The sequence below is a fragment of the Aotus nancymaae genome, unplaced genomic scaffold (assembly GCF_030222135.1).
Source record: "Aotus nancymaae isolate 86718 unplaced genomic scaffold, 86718_ANA_hifiasm-v0.15.2.pri h1tg000033l, whole genome shotgun sequence".
Classification (NCBI taxonomy): Eukaryota; Metazoa; Chordata; class Mammalia; order Primates; family Aotidae; genus Aotus; species Aotus nancymaae.
The window spans coordinates 46,606,949-46,621,425 of NW_026988447.1; the positions used below are offsets into that span (position 1 = coordinate 46,606,949).

General features: G+C 37.1%; 1 long non-coding RNA gene across 1 annotated transcript; it reads left to right on the forward strand.

Annotated features, from left to right (window-relative positions):
* Positions 1-943: 943 nt before the first annotated feature.
* LOC105731326 (uncharacterized) lies at positions 944-6,315 on the forward strand. The gene is made up of 5 exons (XR_010345336.1): positions 944-1,000; positions 2,604-2,772; positions 4,181-4,224; positions 4,641-4,771; positions 6,180-6,315. It is a non-coding gene; the product is annotated as an uncharacterized LOC105731326 (long non-coding RNA).
* The last annotated feature ends 8,162 nt before the right edge of the window (positions 6,316-14,477 follow it).

Genomic DNA, 14,477 nt, shown 5'->3' on the forward strand with positions numbered 1-14,477 from the left:
TCAATCAACTGGATTTAATTGACATTTATTGATGGTTTCATTTAAAAGCAGCAGATTATACATTTTTCTCAAGCTCACATGTAGCATGCACCAAGGTCAACCACCTTCTGTGTTATGAAACACACATTTGAGCGGGCGCAGTGGCTCACTCCTGAAATCCCAGCACTTTGGGAGGCCGAGGCAGGCAGATCACGAGGTCAAGAAATCGAGACCATCTTGGCCAACATGGTGAAACCCCTTCTCTTCTAAAAATACAAAAAAATTAACTGGGCATGGTAGCATGCGCCAGTAGTCCCAGCTACCCAGGAGGCTTGAGGCAGGAGAATTGCTTGAACCCGGGAGGCGGAGGTTGCAGTGAACCGAGATCGCGCCACTGCACTCCAGCCTGGTGCCTGGCGACAGAGCAAGACTCTGTCTCAAAAAAAAAAACCACATCTTTATCTTAACAAATTTAAAAAAATGTGCTCTCAGAGCACATTGGAATTAAGCTAGAGATCAATAACAGTCAGATGGCTGGAAAATCTCAAAATATTTGGAGATTAAGCAACAAACTTCTCAATAATACATGGACCAAAGACGTCTCAAGGTAGATTTTAAAATATTTTAAAGTAAAAGAAAATAAAAATACAACTTATCAGAATTTGTGGAATATAGCAAAAGCAGTACTCATGAGGAAATCTATAGCATTAAATGCATATGAAGAAAGAAGGAAGATAAAAATTTAATTATCTAAGTTACTACCTAATATAACTAGAGAAGGAAGACCAATGTAAGCCAGAAATCAATAAATAAACCAGACAATAGTGAAGTCATAATTAGGAAGATGGTGTCAATGGGCAAAAACAACTAGAAAAGAAGTCAAAAGATAATGTCACAATTTAATAGAGACAGCTGTAAGAAGCATAGAATTTAGAAACATGAAGGAAAACAGAAGAAATAGGCTAAAACATCAGAAGAAATAGGCTAAAAAATTAGATGTGGTCCTCACAGGGAATATTTGGTGAGATAGGGGTGTGGAAAGAGAAGGATAGCAAATGGACTAGGATTTGAGGTCATAATCATAGAAGAATTTAGTCTTGTCTGTCACGCTTCAATTTTTATGAGCCATTTGTAGTTGTGTATTACTTAAATCATTGACTATTTAGAAATGGGCAATATTTGAAAATATGATCAACTTGTTCAAAAAAATTAAGATCAAAACAGCAAAAAGGCACTGTATAGTTTTTCTTATGATGCCTACAGAGATTAAAATGTTGAATAAGATCCAATGTGGATAAAAGTGTAAAAAGCAGGTTTATAAATACCGTTTTCGAAACTTCTGAAAAAATCAGTTTGCCATATCTCTCAAAATTTTAAGTAATTTTATTATTATACTTAAATATTAAGTATAATAATAAAATATATTATTATAATACATAATATTATATATTAATTATATATAAATATAATTAATATATAATAATTATTATTCTATATAATTATTATATATAATAATTACAATTATAGATAATATAATATAAATTAATATTAATTTTATAATTTATATTATATTATCTATAATTATATAATAATATAATTATATATAATATGTATTTTAATTTTACTTAATAATAATTACACATATAATTACACATATAATAATTATATGTGTAATTATTATTAAGTAAAACTCTAAATTCCAAAACTGTGTTTATTAAAACTGATAGAGAAATATAAAACTAACACATGGAATGAGTTTCTCTCAATGTGATAGCAAATAACTTTGTTTCTCATCACTGCCTTCAAAGCAAAGCCCTCTCATCCTCCCAGGATAATCTACTGAGGACGCACCCTTAACTTCCTGGTCATTTCAGTTATAAAAACAAATCTTATTTCATTAATTACAACTCATTTTCATACCTTACAAAGTCCAGACAAGTCCAGTTTTAACCTTTATTCCCTCATGTAACAAAACTATCCCCAGCCTCATCCAACCTAGGCTCACAGCTGGGCTTGGAGAACTACAAGATAATAGGTCACTGTCAGCATAATCAGCTTTCTCTCTCTCTCTCTCTCTCTCTAACACACACACACACACACACACACACACACACACACACACACACACACACCCTTTCCTTCCTTCCCTTGAATTTTGACTCCACCTTCCCTACTTCTAAATCTACCACACTCAGTGCAACAGGAATGGAGATTAGAGGAAAAGAATCATTTCATAGTTTCCCTACATGGCTGATGTACTCTCTGACTGCTCTCTTGATTCTTCCCTTAGCCTCAGCACCCAGTGACCTACCCACCTCACAGTTCCTCACTCCTAGGATCTCTTCTCTGGAGAAGGCAGCAGTCTGGAGCAGTGTCTCATTAGGGCAGCTCAAATCTAACTGCTTCCCCTTGCCCTATCAGCTCTATAAAATTGTGGGAAAGTGACTTCCCTTTCTGCTTCTCTCTCTCTCTCTCTCTCTCATTCTCTCTCTCTCTCTGTGTTTGTGTGTGTGTGTGTGTGTGTGTGTGTGTCTCTGCAGCCTCTTGAGCAGCCCCAGTGTTCCCTCCCATCCGCCACTTCCAGGACTTCCGAAGAAACTGTTGTTGACATATTCTTCCTACAGCTCCTGGTCGCAGACACATAGAATGCATTTCAAGCTCTTCCAAGAACTTTTGCAGTGTTCCATCCCCGCATCCTCAGAAATGGCCCTGAGTCTCAGCAGCTCGAAAAGACTCCAACTGGATAGTGAGAAGCCATTGCTTCCTTGCAAGAACCTTCCCAAATTTCTCTAAGTGATTTTCTCGGTATCTTCTCCTATCTACCCTGGAATAATGGCAACACCTGCATGGGGAAGAAAAGAGAAAAGACCAAAGTATTCCTTACTTCTATAAATTCCCTTTCTTCAGCAAATTATCTTAAATTTCTGATTTTCTGTTTATATAGATTGGATGGTAAGGGTGGTAGGTGAGGGGATGTCCACACACTAATTTAGCCACTTCTTAGCAAGCCCTTTGATTTTCTGTCTCTCTCGAAAATGTCCAGATACTTCATAATCTATTATTCTCATCTTCCAGGCTTCAGTCAAAATACCACAAAAACAGGAAATTCCCACTGAACATTCAATTAACATATTTTTATAGTTATTAAGATAATATATTTAATTTTTTCAGATACATGCTGATACTCTGACATTTATCTTCATTTAGGCAGCAGCTAGTGAGTTCTATGTCTCCAGGAGAGGATAATGCAGAAAAATATACAAGATTTTTTTAAAAAAATCAGTGTTTTGGCTTTTAGTGCTCAACAACAAATGCCCAAGTATAAGGCAAAAAACCGGGGAGAAGAAATGACCAGATAGAGCCATGCTGATGATCCAAGACACAAACAAACAAAAAGTGAAAGGCAGGGGCCTGTATAGAAAGATGACAGTGGCACAGATGAGCTGCTCCCCCGTCTCCTTGATGCTATTCGATCTCCCAGAACTTAGGGGTAATCAGAATAATAGGAGTTCCATAAAAAATTAAATTCATGTATAAAAATTAAACTTATATGGTTGCACAACCAGAGACTCTTCTTTGAAACTGGGGCCAGGCATGGTTGGTCACTCCTATAAACGCAACACTTTTGGAGGCCTAGGGGAGGAATGCTTGAGCCTAGGAGTTAGAGACCAACCTGGGAAACCTAGTGAGACTTCATCTCTACAAAAAATGAAAAACTAGCTGGTCATGGTGGCATGCACCTGTAGTCCTAGCTACTTCAGAAGCTGAAGCAGGGCGATCTCAAGCCCAAGAGATGGAAACTACAATGAGCCATGATCTTGTCACTGCACTCCACCCTGAGTAACAGAGTGAGACTCTATCTGGAAAGAAAGAAAAGAAACAAAGGAAGAAAGAAAGAAAAAGAAAGGAAGAAAGAAAGAAAGGAAGGAAGGAAAGAAGGAAGGAAAGAAGAAAGGAGGGAGGGAGGGAGGGAGGGCGGGCAGGAAGGTACACACACACAGTTTGGATCTTGTTATGGTTTGCCTGTGTCCCACTTATATCTCATGTCCAGTTACAATTCCCAGTGTTAGAGGAAGGGCCTGGTGGGAGGTGATTGAATCATGAGATCAGACTTCCCCCTTGTTGTGATAGTGTTCTCACAAGACCTGGTTGTATGAAAGTCTGTAGCACCTCCTCCTTTGCTCTCTCTCTCTCCTGTCAGCCATGTGAAGACATGCTTGATTCTCCTTCACCTTCACCATGATTGTTAGTTTCCCGAGGCCTCCCCAGAAGCAGAAGCCTGTATAGCCTACAGAACTATGAGCCAATTAAACCTCTTTTCTTTATCAGTTACTCAGTCTCCATCTCAGGTATGTCTCTATAGTAGTGTGAAAACAGACTAATACAAATCTGGCATGTATCTATTTAATATAAATAAATATATTTATATAAATTTATCATATATATAAATACATCAAGGCTAAGAAAAAAAAAAGATATACATATATATAAAGTCTGGAAGAACACACAACAAACCATTAATGGTGTTTATCTTTGGGGATTAGAACAAAAGTAGCAGGAAACAAGCACTATAGATTATTTTTTGAAAATGTAGTTAACAATGAACAGGAACATACTAAAAAATACATGCTAGGAAAACTACTCCATGTAATTTTTTCTAGGTTCTAGGAGAATAACAAAACAAAAGGAAAGAAGATTCAGTAGAAAAGAGGAGCAATGCAGAAGCCATGAAAGAGACAAGGAACTCTAGAAAGAGACTCAGCAAAGAAAGAAATAGAAACATTATTTTCATGTATGAGTAGCATGAGGTCAAGGGCTTCAAATACTGTGTCTGTAGCCTCCATCCTTTTAGAAAAACACTGGCAAACTAATGTGCACCCAAGAGGAGACAAGCACATTAGTGAAGAAAATGGGAGCCATATTGGCTAAAGAACCATGGCAAGTTCATGTTCAAATGAGATCAGAAGCCTTATAAAAACTGTAGTCACCTGCAAATAAGTGAAAGTGTATCAGATAGCAGAAAATTATACTAAATTTTTGCCTCTGTAGCAAAGAATTAAAACTGAAGAGTAATTTAAAAGAAGCAAATTACTTTCTCCAGAAAATTTTCTAAAAATTTGATACATTAATATAAAGCCAATTATATACACCTTTCAGAAGAGTTGGAAGTGCTGTGAATTATTAATCCTTTGGCTTTGTTTTGGACTTGATACCAAAGTAGCTGCATGCAGAAGTAAAATTATTAAATATGTCATATAAAAAGTGAGGGTGAGTTCAGCATGAAGGAAAAGCCTCTTACATTGGGTGAGGTACAATTGGTCTTATCTTTAATAAGAAAGAAAAAGTCAAAGCTGTAACAACGTCTAGATGACCAGGGTTGCCTGACTTTAGGGACCCAAGAAAAAAAAGTGTCTGCAGATAGAATTCATGTATAAAATTTACACATGAATTTATTCTGCAGAGAAGAAAAAGTGTAGACACAAGGGCACTCCCTTCCTGCCTTCTTTTTTCTTCCCCTTGCTCCCGCTGTCTACCACTAAGCAACAGTAAGACTTAACTCTGAATATCATCCTTAAACATTTATGTGTTAGCACAAGCTGCATCACATTAGATGTCTGATAGCTAAGAAGTGTTCAGAATAGCTTAGCATGAGAATCAAATGTCAGCATTATTTTAGAATGGCAAAATAATAGACCAAAAATATTCTATGTCCCAGTTCTCTTCCAAACATTAATCACAAGAAAATGAGCCCTTCTAATTATCTTTAATTCAGGAAGGAATTCACAAATGACAGCTTGTTATTTGCAGGTTAGAATCAAGACAGCATGTACTATTTAACAATCTTGAAGTTGGATAATTGAAGGAAAAAAGAGAGACTAGATAGAAATCAAATGGGTAGTTGTTTCCTTAGCAGGTATTTGCAGGAGCACTCAATGACTTAATTGCAAAGGTTCTTTTTAAACAAGAAAGGCTCTTCACACCTATCTGTTGTGGCATTAAATAGTCATTCAGAGTCCTGGTTAAGTGTTTTCTCTTGGAATCAGAGGCAGCATCGAGAGTTCTTGAATAAGAATCCTAAAAATGAGTAGTTATGACTATTGTCATATAGCTCTCTGCAATTATATACGCTTTCTCATATATTAACTTGTTTAATTATCACAACATCACCCTCCTTCCTGAATTTCTTCTTTATATTAGAGGTGAATAAACTGAAAACTGGAAAGATCAGTGTCAGAGCCAAGTGGCTAATTCAGAGTTTAATACTTCAAACCCATAACATTCACCTTTGAACAGTGCCTCCCTCTCTGAAATACTGGTTCTGTCATTAATTATTAATGACTGATTAATTTCTCTTGATTTTCATTTTCACCTATGCAAAATTTTGTTACTGAATTGGATTCCAAGTTCTCTTTATGATCTAACATTCCATCATTCCTCTAGTAGAAAGATAATGTGAAACCAGAAACAAAGTATATAATTGTAATGCCAAATTATTCAACCCTTGAAAATAAAGAATCAACAAATAAATCATTAGATCAATATTTATTGAGAGCCAACTCTCCATGAGAGTGATGCTTGTAATTGACATGGAGGACAAAATGATTTTAAAAAGTAAGATTTCCACCTTCGTGGAACTCAGAGACTAATGGGGGAAATGGCAAGTCGAGAAAAAGTTTTAATATTGTTATGTTAAGTCAAGAAACTGGACATGAAAGAAGGGGCATGTAATAGACACCAGCAAGGCAGAAAAGGCTCTCTGTCAAGGGAAACGCACTTCGAAGGACAAGAATTTAACCAGTTAAATAAACAGGAAAGAGAAAGACGTTTCATGCAGAGAGCTGCAGATAAACATATGGGAATAAGCATGGTCTAAAAGTTAATTTGCATACTGTAACCATTCAACTCTCAAAATGTACCATTATTTGCCATCTAAACCACAGGACCTAATATAGCAGAAGTAATCCTAAATAAATCTGTTCTACAGTTAAGCGAAATGATTTTCGTAGATGTTAGGCAACATGACTAAGCCATCCCGTTGTGTCTGATTCCAAAGTACAAATCCTGTGCTCTTTTCTTCTAATCGTCACCATCTCTTTGTACAGTTCTTTCTTGAAGATCAGCTGAACATAAATAATCCTGGGGCAGAACACTGGACAACTGAAGCAATACTGAGTAATTCGAAAGAATATATGTGAATATAAACTCAGCTGAAAAACCAGATATGAACCTGCTCTAAACTCATTTCGAAAGCCCTCCTTTAATCTGTTCTGCAGCCATATATTATAGGCATCTCAAAGAAAGATTTTTTTTCTGCAAAATGGTAGCTGGAGGAGAATTTTCTCTTCTCTGAGGTTTGAGAGGGAAAGCCATCAAGCCCACAGAACTGTAAGTGTACAATCAGGCTCATTTTGTATGAGCAAAAGCATAATTATATGTGTGGCTTGACAATAATGATAATTTATGAATTTATATATTTTAACAAGGTATTACTCACCTATAATTTTTAAACCAAAAAGGTAAAACAAATGAGTTTTCCTTACTAATATTTACATCTCAAGGAAGGGATGGTTTTTTCAAATGTCCATTTCATGACATTCACTTCTTAACTGCATGTTTGGTGTACTGAGAAAAGTAAATGCCCTTAAGTGTGTGGATTTTATATTTTGCAGGTGTTTCCCCAGGCTTGGCTGGCTTTGAAAAAGGTGCAGACATGTAAGTCACATTCTCAACGACAACAAAAATGAGAAACCAACACTCCAGAGATTAAGGCCCCAAAAGAGAGCCACAGATTTTTCCAAAGTTTAATGCTTTAAAAGCAATTTATGTCAATTCATGCTCTCTAAAGATTTTGACTACCCTGCTTCAAGAAACTGTTCATCTGTTTAATTGTTAAGTCCTTTCTTAGAAGGTTTCAGAGTCCTACCATGTGGCATGGCTCCCTCTTCGAACCTCAGATTAAGATGAACATATTCAGTTGAACTTTGCACCTAGCAGCATATTTCCATTTTTATGGTATAAGCCATGCCCTTGGTGTTTCTCCTTACCCAGCTGAAGTAGCCTATATAGCTGTTTTTCTAGAGGAAACGTTCTCTTTCCAAAAGAAACTGATGCTAATTGTGTTGTTTTTAAAGATGGGAAGATAATGTTTTCCACAAAAATAACACATAAATAGTAATTTTGTTAAATTTAATTAATTTTGAAAAGTTATCATAAATAACAAACATTAATCAGAGAGATAAAAAGACCTAAGGTGGGGAATACTTTCGTTCCATAAAACCCTTCATTCAACATTTATTTAATAAACATTTACTGAGTGCTATGTGCAATGCTCTGTAGTAAATGAACAGTGAAGAACCAAACAGACACGGACTCCTAAAGTTATAGCCCAAAAGGGATGATTGCTCATTTTTTTAAAGTCTATGTACACAGAACTTGCAAAAGATGATGTGAAGAAAATAAGTGAGTGCAATGGCAAAAAGGAGTAAGAGGCATCTGCTTGGAGAAGAAGGTCAGAAAAACTGCCTGTAAGGAGGTGATATTTGGGCCAAGTCCTATAGAATGGGAGGACAGTGTCCACCTGAAGACTCAGGTCAGGGTGTCACTGGCAGGACAAGTCTCTGAGGAGAGAAAGGAGAAGCTGAAAGGAAGCCAGTGTGGCTGGCCAAAGTCACCGCAGACAAACACAGATCTTCTCTCTGTCAGTCCACCCTTTGTAATAATGAACAGCAGCCGTCACCTGCTAAGTCATTCACACTCCTACGGCTCCATGTGCAGCCCCCTTCCTCCTACTCTCTCTTAAGGAGGGGCTCCTTTTAAATGGGAGCCTTAAATGCTGTGTTGTGGTGACACTGAAGGAAACATCCACCAAGGCTTCAGGACATGTCAGGGAACTGTAAATACTGATCCATCTGCAACTCATTTGCTGGCCCTTCAGAAAGTAGACCAACAGACAAACTTTTGACTGATGGTTAGATTTTTGTTTTGTTTTGTTTTTAAATCTTGATTATTGGTAACAGAGTCATCAAAAATGCTATGTTTGGGCAGGGACCTGTGGCAGTTACTTGATGAAATGCAGCAATTCACATTAAGAGTCTAAAACACCAATTAAAAGCCTTTAGAAAAACACATATGGACATGATAGACAATATTTGTCCAAAAAAGAGGATATTGCTTATTCCTAAGTTAGTATTGGTTTGAGCTGGATTTAAAGAATTTCAAAACTCTTTCTATTCCAGCCAATGTATGACTTATATACTCAACATTGCTGAGGCATCTGTGCCCTGTAAACTTCTTCTTTGATATCACAAGTGAAGGTAGATAATAGATATATGAAACAATTCTCTCTCAGAGTCCATTTAACATTTCTTTTTTTCTTTTTCAACTAGAGACAGTTACTTGTAGTCTTACCAAAATGTGTTAATACAAATGAGCAAGGAAAAGTAGATAAACCATAATGATAATTACAACTGAATTTATCCATCACAATAATTGTAATGATAATTGCTAATCTTGGTGGTAATTCACCCAATGAGAAAAGCCTACCAAGGCTAAGCAACTTCAGGGTATAACACTTGTATCAAATTTGGGGACATGAGAAGGATCTCACAATGCATTTGAGAAGCAGAAATCAGGAAATTGTTACTTCTATTTCTATTCAAGTCCATGTCAAATTTTACCTTTGAACTTGAGGTGGGAGAGCATATATTTATCTGAAAAGCATATTAATTTCCATGGTTTTCTCTACTTGCTCCTATCTGTAAAATAGGAAGAGTAGACACATGAAAAGTAGAGCCTGCCCATGAATGAGCATATCCACTGACAGATGACATTCTTCCAGCCACTGTTTTTCACCCTGCTTGCTATTATTATTATTATTATTATCATTTATAACAAGTATTTCTGTCTATGATGGTTTTGAAAGGACTTCAACATAGTGTCCCTTAATAATAAGAAACCCATAACCTAAAACAATGACCCTATTCACATGGCATTTAAGCTAAGAGCCTGTCAGGTCACACAATAAAGAGAGACCTGAGACCCCTAGAGGAGCATCACAAACATTCCTTGATTCCAACAACGTGCACCCCAGTTGGGTGAGGCCTAGGTGTAAATGGAAGACTGTGAATTGGCCAGGGGGACCACTTACTCATGGGAGGAGCCAAACTGGAGCTGAGTCCCTCAGCAGACTGGGCCCTCCAGAGCTCAGTGCAGGCTGAGCAGCAGCCAGCCCCTCCAGAAAACTGTAGTCCGTGTTACAGTTGTTTGCATTTGGCTTAAGCAGAGATTATCCTACAGTCTTAGGGGAAAGAAAGACCCAGGTTGGGTGGGGTGCAGGGAGAAGATCACCAGCATGTTGTCTGTAAGAGTACATATCAGAAACAAGAAATCTAACACTGAATAGAATGAACAGATTCTAGCTTCACTGCCAGTGCTTTCTTAGCATGTGACCTCAAACAGCATAATTTTGCCTAGGGATGATAATAATAATACCCATCTTTGGATATTTTTTAAAAAACATGTAATGAATTAGTGCATATAAAGTCACTCCTTTGAACATTGCCCTAAAAAAAATGGTCAGTATTTAAGTCCTCAGCATGTGCCCAGCAAATAGCTGAATAGTTTATAAGCATAATTATCTCAGTTTACATGCATAATTATCTCACTGAGTCCTCACAAATATCTTAGGGAGTATAGCCATTTAGAGATCAAGAAAATGAGGCACAGAGAAGTAAACTAACTTTCCCAGAGAAAATCAGCCGTCGATCTGACCCCAGATCCTGCGTTCTTAACCACAGTAATGTAACACTTTTATTTTTTATTCTCAAAGGTGCTCATTATTAACATTTCAATGGCCAATATTCTCATCATCTTGCTTTTATTCAATAAAACAATAAATTGCATTAGTTATGAAAACCATCTTTTTTAGGATGAGATTTAAAGCTATTTTTCTTTCAAATGAAGAAAAAAGGAGCCTATAGAACACTTCTTTCTGAAATTCTTTACCCAAAAGGTTATTCACCATTAACCTATACTGTCTCACTGTAATATCACAAAAGTGTAAGGCAGGAGAGGAGACTGAGTTTAAGAGATGTTAAGCAAATCATACTGCTAGTAATAATAATTATTTATTTCAGATGCTTTAAGTTATACCTAATCCCTAGGACGGCACAAGGCAAAGTCACCCTCACTTCCAGGATTACGCAAAATCAGGAATTATAGAAACTTGCAAAGGGCTCAAGCTTTTAAGTAATGAAGCTAGGGTTCAAGTTCAGGCCTCCCTCACTCTTAACGCTGTGCTTTTTCTAGCTCAACAAGCACTGTCATAAGTAGTTGCCTCCTTACTTTTTCTTAATTGTGTCCTTCCTTTCCCAGACTTTGTCATGGCCAAGTTCGAGCCCTCACTGAAAATTAAAAACGGTTCCAGATTTGCCGCCTTCAAATACACCCTACACACTGCCACTAGAGTTATATAACACCAATGCAAGTTTTTAACTGTGACTGCTTTTCTTATGTCAATAAATCACTTCAATTACAGGCCAAACTTTTATCCCAGCTGTGAAGCCTCCATAACATCTGCCTGAACTTTGAGGAACCCACATCTCAGGATTTAATTTCTAGTAATACAAAACTACATTTGGTTCCCCAGGCACACACTATTATTCAGTCTGCACTGCATTTTTGCTCTGTTTTAGCAGAATAAAAGAGATTTTTAGACATAAACATGTGTGACCTGGTTTATGGGTGGAGAAAAGGTGTGACTTCCATGCCAAAAAATCATCTCAGGCGTCTTCTCCTCTAGAAATGCTGGCCACCTCATATTCCTCAAGCTGAAGAAGAACCTCTTTCAAACTCACAGTGCCCTGTGCCCACTTCTCTTATTATTATGAAATCTTCTATGCATGTTTATATTTCACTTAGCTTTGTTTCTCCAGTACTTGGTAGTACTAGAAATCCAGTAAAAAAAATTTTTGAAATAAACTGAACAAACATGCCCAAGAATAACATCTAAGAAACAGAAGAATCAGTACTTTAACTTCGGGTCTTCTGAGCCTGGGTCCAGTATGCTGTTACACCCTAAAATTAATACATCTATGCAGTTAAGGATTCAATTGCATAGTCCATCTGGAAACAGAACCTGGGCAGAAGAGCTAGATCATGCCCCTTCATAAGCCTGCAGTAATTGTCATCTTGGGAGCAAATGATAGAGAAATATTTGCAAACATGCTGTAAACTGTTTCTATCAATATATGGTAAATCTCTGCTAATTTCTAGTGTGGATCAGTGCATTTTATGAAGTGTCTGAAATACAGCAGCAAAGTTTGCATCTAAATGAAATATGTTCATACCAACAGTGCCCTTTAGTAATCGTATAATTACTGCTTTGCCTGGTATTGTTTACAGATATTCAGTTCTTAAATACAGATTTAGATGCAAGGAAGGAAATAACAGTTTTTCTTGTTATGCTCTCTACTGAGAAGTAATTGAAGACTTAAATAGAAAACAAGGCATGAAAGACCTTCCACAAACCAAAAGTTAAACATATATTAAATATCATTATCTTTTATCTTAGGAAAATTATGGAAATTGAAAATATTTTGTTTATCTACGTTTATAAGGAATGAACATATGTATCAAATATTAAAAGAAAGAATTTCAAATCAATTCCTTGAGACTGATATTGTCTCCCTGATGAATTTCAAATTGAAATAATTTCCCCTATTGAGAGAAATGCCTTCCTTTCTTTCACTGGATCCCTTCTTTCATTTACCTCTTAGATGTGATGGTCTCTTTGATACAAAAGAGACTTTGATTCTTTTCATCTCTTTTGCACTCTGTACATTTCATCAAGGAACTTCACTTCAATTAACAGAACCAGATTAATACCAAGTTCATAACTTTGACCCATTTGTCTCTCCTGTCCCCCTTTCTTTTACAAATATCTTGTAGACATTTGCAGGTGGCTATACACGAATTACCTTAGCCTCAGCGTATCTAATGAACCTGGTCATCTGCACAAAACTTAGTCCTTAGACACACATTCCTTATTCTGATAAATGACACATCCAGTTTGCATCTAGCTTTCCCCCGCTCCCTCCCCTACATTCAGTTTTTACCTGGTCATGTTGATAGCTCTTCCTAAACATCTCTTCATCTGACTCCTCCTCTTGCACCCCATTGTAACCGCCTTAATTAAAACATCCATCATTTCTCACTGCACAATTGCAACAACTGGTTTTCCAGCCTCCTCTTTCTTTTCCAATCATACTTTTATTCCACTGTCAGAGACATATTTCTATACTGACAGTCTGGTCACATGACTCTCCTGATTGAAATATTTCAATGCACTTCCACCTACAGGAAAGAAAATTCAAATATGTCTTTTGCAATATGAGTGTGGCTTACCTCTCATAAGAGGTCATCTTCCATCCCCAATGTCTTTGCCTTTTTCATTCAACCTGGCATGGCTCATGTTATGCCCGCTGCAAAATTATTCTTCTCTTTTCTTCCTCTCTCACCTTCTATTCTTCTCTACCCTGTATCTTTCTGGAGAAATATACTCATCCTTCAATCTTGGCTGAAATGAAATTCTTCCTTGCACTCCTTCTGCGATCCCTCTAAGCCCTTTCTGCCAAACCTGTGAGCACAGAAGCATCAGCGTTCTTCTAAGATCTGGTTGGTAGTGCAGAATTTCAGGTGCACCCCAGACCTACTGGATCCCATCCCACCTCAGGTGGTTTTTAAGGATGTTAAAGTTTAATAAGCCCTGTGGGTAGCTATTGCTACACCCAAAAGCACAGCAGTATCAGCAGCACTGGGAACTTGCTGAAAATACAAGCTACAGTCTGATAAAAGACTTGTATCCAGAATATATAAAGGATTCTTAAAACTCAATTTTAAGCAAACGACTCACCAATTTTTTTAATAGGCAAAATATTTGAACAGACTCTTCACCAAAGAAGATGTACACATGGTAAATAAGCAATTGAACAGACGCTCAACCCAATTTATCACTAGGAAAACTACCCAGAAGTATAACTATTAACCTGTCAGAATAGAAATATCCACAAACCCTGACAATATCCACTCCTGCTAGCAAGAGTGTGAAGCAACTGGAACTCTCAAACATAGCTGGAGGAATGCAAGTTGGTATAGTCACTTTGGAAAACAGTTTGTCAGTTTCTAATAACGTTAAACATACATTTAGTACATGACTCAGCAAGCCATTATTCAATATTTACTCAAGTGGAATAAAAAATTATACTCTGGCCAGGCACAGTGGCTCAGGCTCGTAATCACAGAACTTTGGTAGGCTGAGGTGGGTAGATTACTTGAGGTCAGGAGTTCAAGACCAGCCTTGCCAACGTAGTGAAATCCTGTCTCTACTAAAAATACAAAAAATTAGCCAGGCATAGTGGCATACACCTGTAATCCCAGCTACTCAGGAGGCTGAGGCAGGAGAATCTCTTGAACCTGGAAGGCAGAGGTTACAGTGAGCC